Genomic DNA, 6,251 nt, shown 5'->3' with positions numbered 1-6,251 from the left:
CTTCCCTTAGCACTACCACGACAACATATGCATGGAATTCATGGTAGTGATTTAAAAAATCCATGAGTAAGAGTAGCGAAGACAAAGAACATATTAGAAATGAACAATCATAGACATATGCAAAAAAGATTCAGCGAAACAATGGAAATAACTTGCCTGCTCCTTGGGCTTCACATTTGAATCACACATCGGTTGATTCCAAGAAAGAAACGTCTCCGTTGAGCATATTTTCGAGCTTGCGTGCATTTCAACAACATCACGTCTTTAAGGTTTTGTTTTTGGTCGGACACCCCTTAAAGGTTGGCTAAGCCCGAAAATTTTCATCCATCACCTCTATAATTTTCCTCAGCGTAGACATGTGCAAACGCGAGGGTTATGGGCATCTGAAATATTCTGGAATCAAAATTGTCATGTTGCTACATGAGGCTACCTAGTAGATTTGTAACTCATCCCAAAAAACGAGGTCCAACATTTTTCATCTAAGAAGCTAGCTTCAATCTCAGTTCATGAGTGATGACTTGTTCCCAAGGCGATGCCTTAATTGGAAGGGAATTGGAGGGACAGACATTTAAGGATAATCAATGATGCGTCGGGAAAATTACTAGAAAAGGACTTAAATCTTTTGCAATCGTGTTAATTTAGTCCTAAATCTTTTTTTTTTCAGTCAATTCAATCATAAAATTTTTGCAATTGTATAAATTAAATCTATCCAACCAAATTTAGTCGGCCAATGCTGTTATGGATGGCAGCTGGCACTAGCTAGCATTAACTATCTGATGGATGTTGACTTGACAATTTTTAAATAATTTAATATATTTTATTTTTCTCCTTCTTTTTGCTTCCTTTGGTCGATTGCCATTGGCCATACGTTAGCCTCATTGGCTAATGGTGAGGCTCGCCTCCATTGGCCACTGGCAAGGCCAATGTCAAGGCCTCACTAAGGCTCGGCCTTGTCGTTGCTAGGCTTGCCATGGCTAGGTTTGGTGAGGGTCGACCTTGCTAGCGGTCGATAAAGCTCGCCCTCACCATGGTTGGGTGAGGCCGATTCCCGCCAGATCTAGCAAGGCTCACTCATGCTAGTGGTTGGCGAGGGCGAGTCTCACCATTGGTCGGCGAGGCTTCCATGCCTTTGATTGGCTAGAGTAAGAAGGAAGATTGGGAAAAAAGAAAAAAAATTAAAAAAAACTCGAAAAATATTAAAAATTGCGGCGTTAGCATTCGCAGGATGGTCAACGTTGGATAGTCGACATTAGCCAACGTTCATGTTAGTGTTGGCTAGTCAAATTTGATCAAATGAACTAGATTAGCATACTTGCAAAATGTTTAATACTGAATTTGTTAAAAAATAAGTTTATGATTAAATTGACGTGATTATAACAGGTTTAAAACTTTTTTGATTATTCTCACTTGACACATGAGATGACTAAGATGTACAGTGCATCTATCTTAACAATTGATATGAAGATATACAAATAAATAAGAAAAAGGAAATAAAATTTATGTATGAGCTTTCTAATTTTTCCTTTGTTTTCCTTTTTCGTGATAGAAAAATCTATGGACAAGGTTGGATTCGAAAGACAACAAGCCTCTCTCCTTGGTCACTTGTTAGGAATGAATTTGGGTTGGTTTACATCAAGATCCATGGCTAGCTTGGCAGCTATAATCCAATACTAGTGTGATTTTTTTTTTATAAAACATCAAACTACAATAATTCCTTTTCTTAAAACAAGAACATTGTCTTGGATAAGTCAATCCTAAGCCAAGAAAAGTACTTAAATGTCCTTAGAAATAAGAACAAGGGATTTTGTACATCAAATATACCCGTGAAAGTGATGTGGGGGAAGCAAACCAATATTAATGGTGCGTTTGTTTCACGGAAAACTCAATGATAAAGGAAAATGTTTTTCGAAAAAGCATTTTCCAAGAATACGGTTTGTTTTCTTTTGTTTGGCGATGTATAATTGAAAATGTTTTCTGTTATTTGTATCTCATTAAAAAATAATCACACTTCATCACAGGAAAAAAAAAAATGAAGAAGCAAAAACTCACTGGCCGTCCTTGTGGCCGATGACAATTGAAGAAGAAGCAAAAAGAAAAAAAGGAAGAAAAGAAAAGAAGCGAATTGAATTTTTTATTTTTATTTTAAAAATGTTTTCCAAATTTTATTTTTTTTTTAAAATAAAAAATTCAAATTCAATTTTTAAAAAATATATTTTATAAGAATAATTATTTGTAAATCAAGCATCAAATCTGAGCTTTGGTAGATTCGAAAAACGTTTTCCGGTCATTTCAAATGGGAAATCATTTTCCTGAATTTAAGCTTTGCTAGGAAAATATTTTCTATTGACTAGGAAAACGTTTTCCATTGACTCATTTTCCTAAGCGAACCAAATGCCGGAAAATGAGGAAAATAGTTTCCCCGAAAATGTATTCCGCGAAACAAACGCACCCTAAGTGAGAGTTATTTTTAAATGTAAAATTTGTTCGGATGAATCCCATTGACCAAATTGACAAGAATCCCTTTTGAATTTTTTCTTTTTAAAGTAAAATTGGATTATTTGTTTATGCAAAATGCTATGTGTAATGAGTAGTTCTATTTCAATCATTTTAACCAAACTACCGATAAACCAAATGATGACTTTCCAAAATGCCCTTTTGTACATGTCAAAAAAATCACCCACGGGTTAAAATGTTTAACCAATCGACGATCCATATATTATGCCAATGTATGATTTAACATTACTTCTCCAATACTTAACCATTACTTAAATTAGACAAATGCATACATACTTCTCTCAGTATTAGCCATTACGTATAAATGCTGTAAGTAGTGGGGAGATAACTGCAAATGTATGATAGAGTTTCTGAACACACTCTATTTGTTGACTAGACTTAAGGTCGTTGGTTTGTTTGAGGAGAAAATATTTTCCATTTCAATTAATAGATAATTGTGTGATTCCTAGGATATTTAGATTTTCAAATTTGGCTTAGGAGCCTTTAGCTTTGTGTAAAAGTCATTGAGAATGTTACGGTTGCCTTTTGTCCAAGAAACTCAATTAGCATTAGCAGTAGTGGAAGTTGGATTGCATCTTTGTTTTGAAGACATGCCTTTGTATTGAGCTGGTAGAGAGAAGATGCTCTCCAACTATGTTGATGTTTGTGCTATAAAATGTATTTAGTTATTGAAAAAAAAAATGTGGAATAGTCGAGAGGTCAAGCTTGTTGTAATGTAGAAACATGATAAATGGGGCATGTTGGTCGTATGCATAAGGTGCGTGCTTTGGCTTAATATATTAGTAAAGATATGCGATTTAATTAAGAGAAAAAACCATTAAAAACCCTAAACTTTACCTAAAATAACAAATTTACCCCAAATTTTTCTTTTTTGTAATATGAAAAACTCCAAACTTTGTAAATTGTGACATATTTACCCCAATTAAGGACATTTTCATCTTACTCTTTCTGTTTTCCTTTTTTTTTTTTTTTTTTTCTTTCTTCCCTTCGCTGGCCATGGTGAAGGGAAGCCGGCGTCCGGTGAGGACTACCCTCGCCAGCATCGGGTGAGGGCCGCCCTCGCCAGCATCGGGTGAGGGCCGCCCTCGCCTGGGCTAGCTAGGGCTACCCTCGCCGGCGTCGGGTGAGGACGGCCCTTGGCTGGGTCGGGCGAGGGCCTCCCTGCTCGACGTCGATGTGTCGAGCAAGGATAGTCCTCGCCAGATCTGGCAAGGACACCCCTCGCTCGATGCCGATGAGGGCCTGGCGAGGGGTGTCCTCACTAGATTTGGCGAGAGAGGACTTTGCCCGATGCCAACGAGAGTCGCCCTCGGTTGGGTCAGGCAAGGGTGCCCTCGCTAGATTGAGCAAGGGAGGCCCTCGTTCGATCGAGCCGAGGGCCACCCTTGCTCGACATTGGCGAGGGCAGCCCTCGTTGGACGCCGGCTTCTCTTCGTTGGCTCCGCCATGGCTGGCGGAGGAAAGAGAGAAAAAAAGAAAAAAAGACCAAAATGCACTCTAATTTAGGATAAATGTGTCATACGGATAAAAGTTTAGGGTTTTTTGTATTATAATTTTTTTTTTTTTTTTTAGGTAAATGTGTCACGGTTGGCAAACTTTAAGGTTTTTCATGTTACAAAAAAAGTTTAGAGTAAATGTGTCACTTTGGGCAAAGTTTAGAGTTTTTAGTGATTTTTTCCCTTTAATTAATTGTGTGTTATCAATATATGATTTAATCAAAGGCCTATGCTATTTTGGTGTTCTCATGAATCCATATTGCATTAGCTATGTTGTCCTCATCTTTTGTATTTTATAATTGATATGGTGACTTGTCCATCTAAATTTTTGTAAAATTAATATGGAAAATATTGGAACTTGCAAATTAAATCAACGCAAAATCACTATAGAAATAAGTCAAGAAGAAAAAACATTAGGAATTTACATGGTCTAATCTATGTGTTGGTAACTCCTTAACGAGAAGAGCTAGTAGCAAATTATTTACTAATAATTGGAGAATCATAGAGTTAATAATCACTTACATGCTCAATTGTTTCCTATACCTAAAATACACCTAAACATACAATATTTATAAATAAATAACTCAATTGCAAGTAAAACTCACAGCACAATTCAAAACAAAAGCTCGATACAGTTGATTCAATAAGCATTTTTGACATTTTTTTTTCTTTTATGTATTACCCAGATCTTTCATTTGAAACCCAACATTCAACTGTCTTTTTCTTTTTTTAATACTCAGGGAACCTCGTACAGTCGGCAGCTGGCGGATAAACCCTGGAGCGATGCTAGCGGATGACCCACCACCTCGATGTTGCGCTTAAGATCCTATACGACCTGCGGGATTCGAACTCCTCCATACTTGGTAGACATCATAGGAGTACTTATCTAACTGAGCCACCGCAGGCAGTGGTTCAACTGTCTTTTCAACATATCAATTTCATAACCACTGAGATTCGCCCCAATGGCCACCCTTCTAACATGGAAGGGGGAGGTGAGGGGTTCAAATCCCCACTTTCTCAGGGGGGATGGGGGTGGGGACGTGTAAGTTTCAGGAGTGGATTTTGACTCCCACGCCCTGTAAGAGGCAGGACAAAAGTCTGAGAGTGAGTGTATAGTAGGAATAGAGTAGGACTGACAAAAAAAAAACCAATTTCGTAAAAAAAATCTTAAAATTGTTATCAATATGTCATTAACAAATAATAATAGATAAATCAAAGATTCATCCCCAAAATTCCTAAGCTATCCAACTAACTTTCGAATAAGACACTTGGACCCCTAGAGTGCCAAAAGTTGGCACGAATAAATATTTAAGTGCAAAAAGTTACGAAAATGATACTTAAGTGCCAAAATTGGAGTAAAATGGATTACTTAAGTGCCAATTCAGCCCAAAATACCGACATGCGCAATTTCTGGCAAAATAAGTATAGAACATCGTCGTTTTGGATGCTGATGTGGCTAGATATGCAAAAACAATGTCATTTTGGTCTTACTTCATTGGAAATTGCACGCGTCAGCATTTTTGGTTGGATTTTAGTCGGATTGGCACTTAAATGATCTATTTTGTTCCGATTTTGGCACTTAAGTATCACTTTTGTAACTTTTGACACTTAAGTGGCCATTTATGTCAACTTTTGACACTTAAAAGTATTTTTTTGCTTTTTAAATAATTTTGACTAGTTATAAAAGCATCAAAATGATTCACTACTTAGGTTAGGAGACTCTTTCCACTCATAAAATGATTTATTTAATAAACAAACGGGGTATTCCTTACTTTGAATAATATCTTTTGACTACCTCATGTAAATCCACTCTTTCAACTCATTGTGAAAAACTACCCTCTTGACATCTAGCTATTCCAACTTGAGATCTTGTGTAACAATTAAGGTAAGTAATATTCAGATATAAGAATGCCTTATATTAGGAGAAAACACCTCGTTGTAACCAATGATGCTCTCTTGGAGTGTACACCATTTCGCAACAAGTCTCACCTTATACCTTGATACCCTCATTGTGTTTGTAAATCCACTTGTTTCTAATGATGTTCTGGCTCTTGGGTACTAACAAGCTACCACATCTAGTTCAAATGGAGTGATTTCATCTGTTCACTCATAATTTCTAGCTACCATAACGATTTAGCACTAGCTATCCTCTCAAAATAAGGCGAAAGCTTATATTTTTCTACCTTATCTCTTTACAATCAATGCATGAATAATATATGCATAATCATAATGTATCGGTAG

The sequence above is a fragment of the Eucalyptus grandis genome, chromosome 11 (assembly GCF_016545825.1).
Source record: "Eucalyptus grandis isolate ANBG69807.140 chromosome 11, ASM1654582v1, whole genome shotgun sequence".
NCBI classification, from domain to species: Eukaryota; Viridiplantae; Streptophyta; class Magnoliopsida; order Myrtales; family Myrtaceae; genus Eucalyptus; species Eucalyptus grandis.
The sequence above is the reverse complement of the archived record's forward strand: the minus strand, read 5'-3'. Positions refer to the sequence as shown.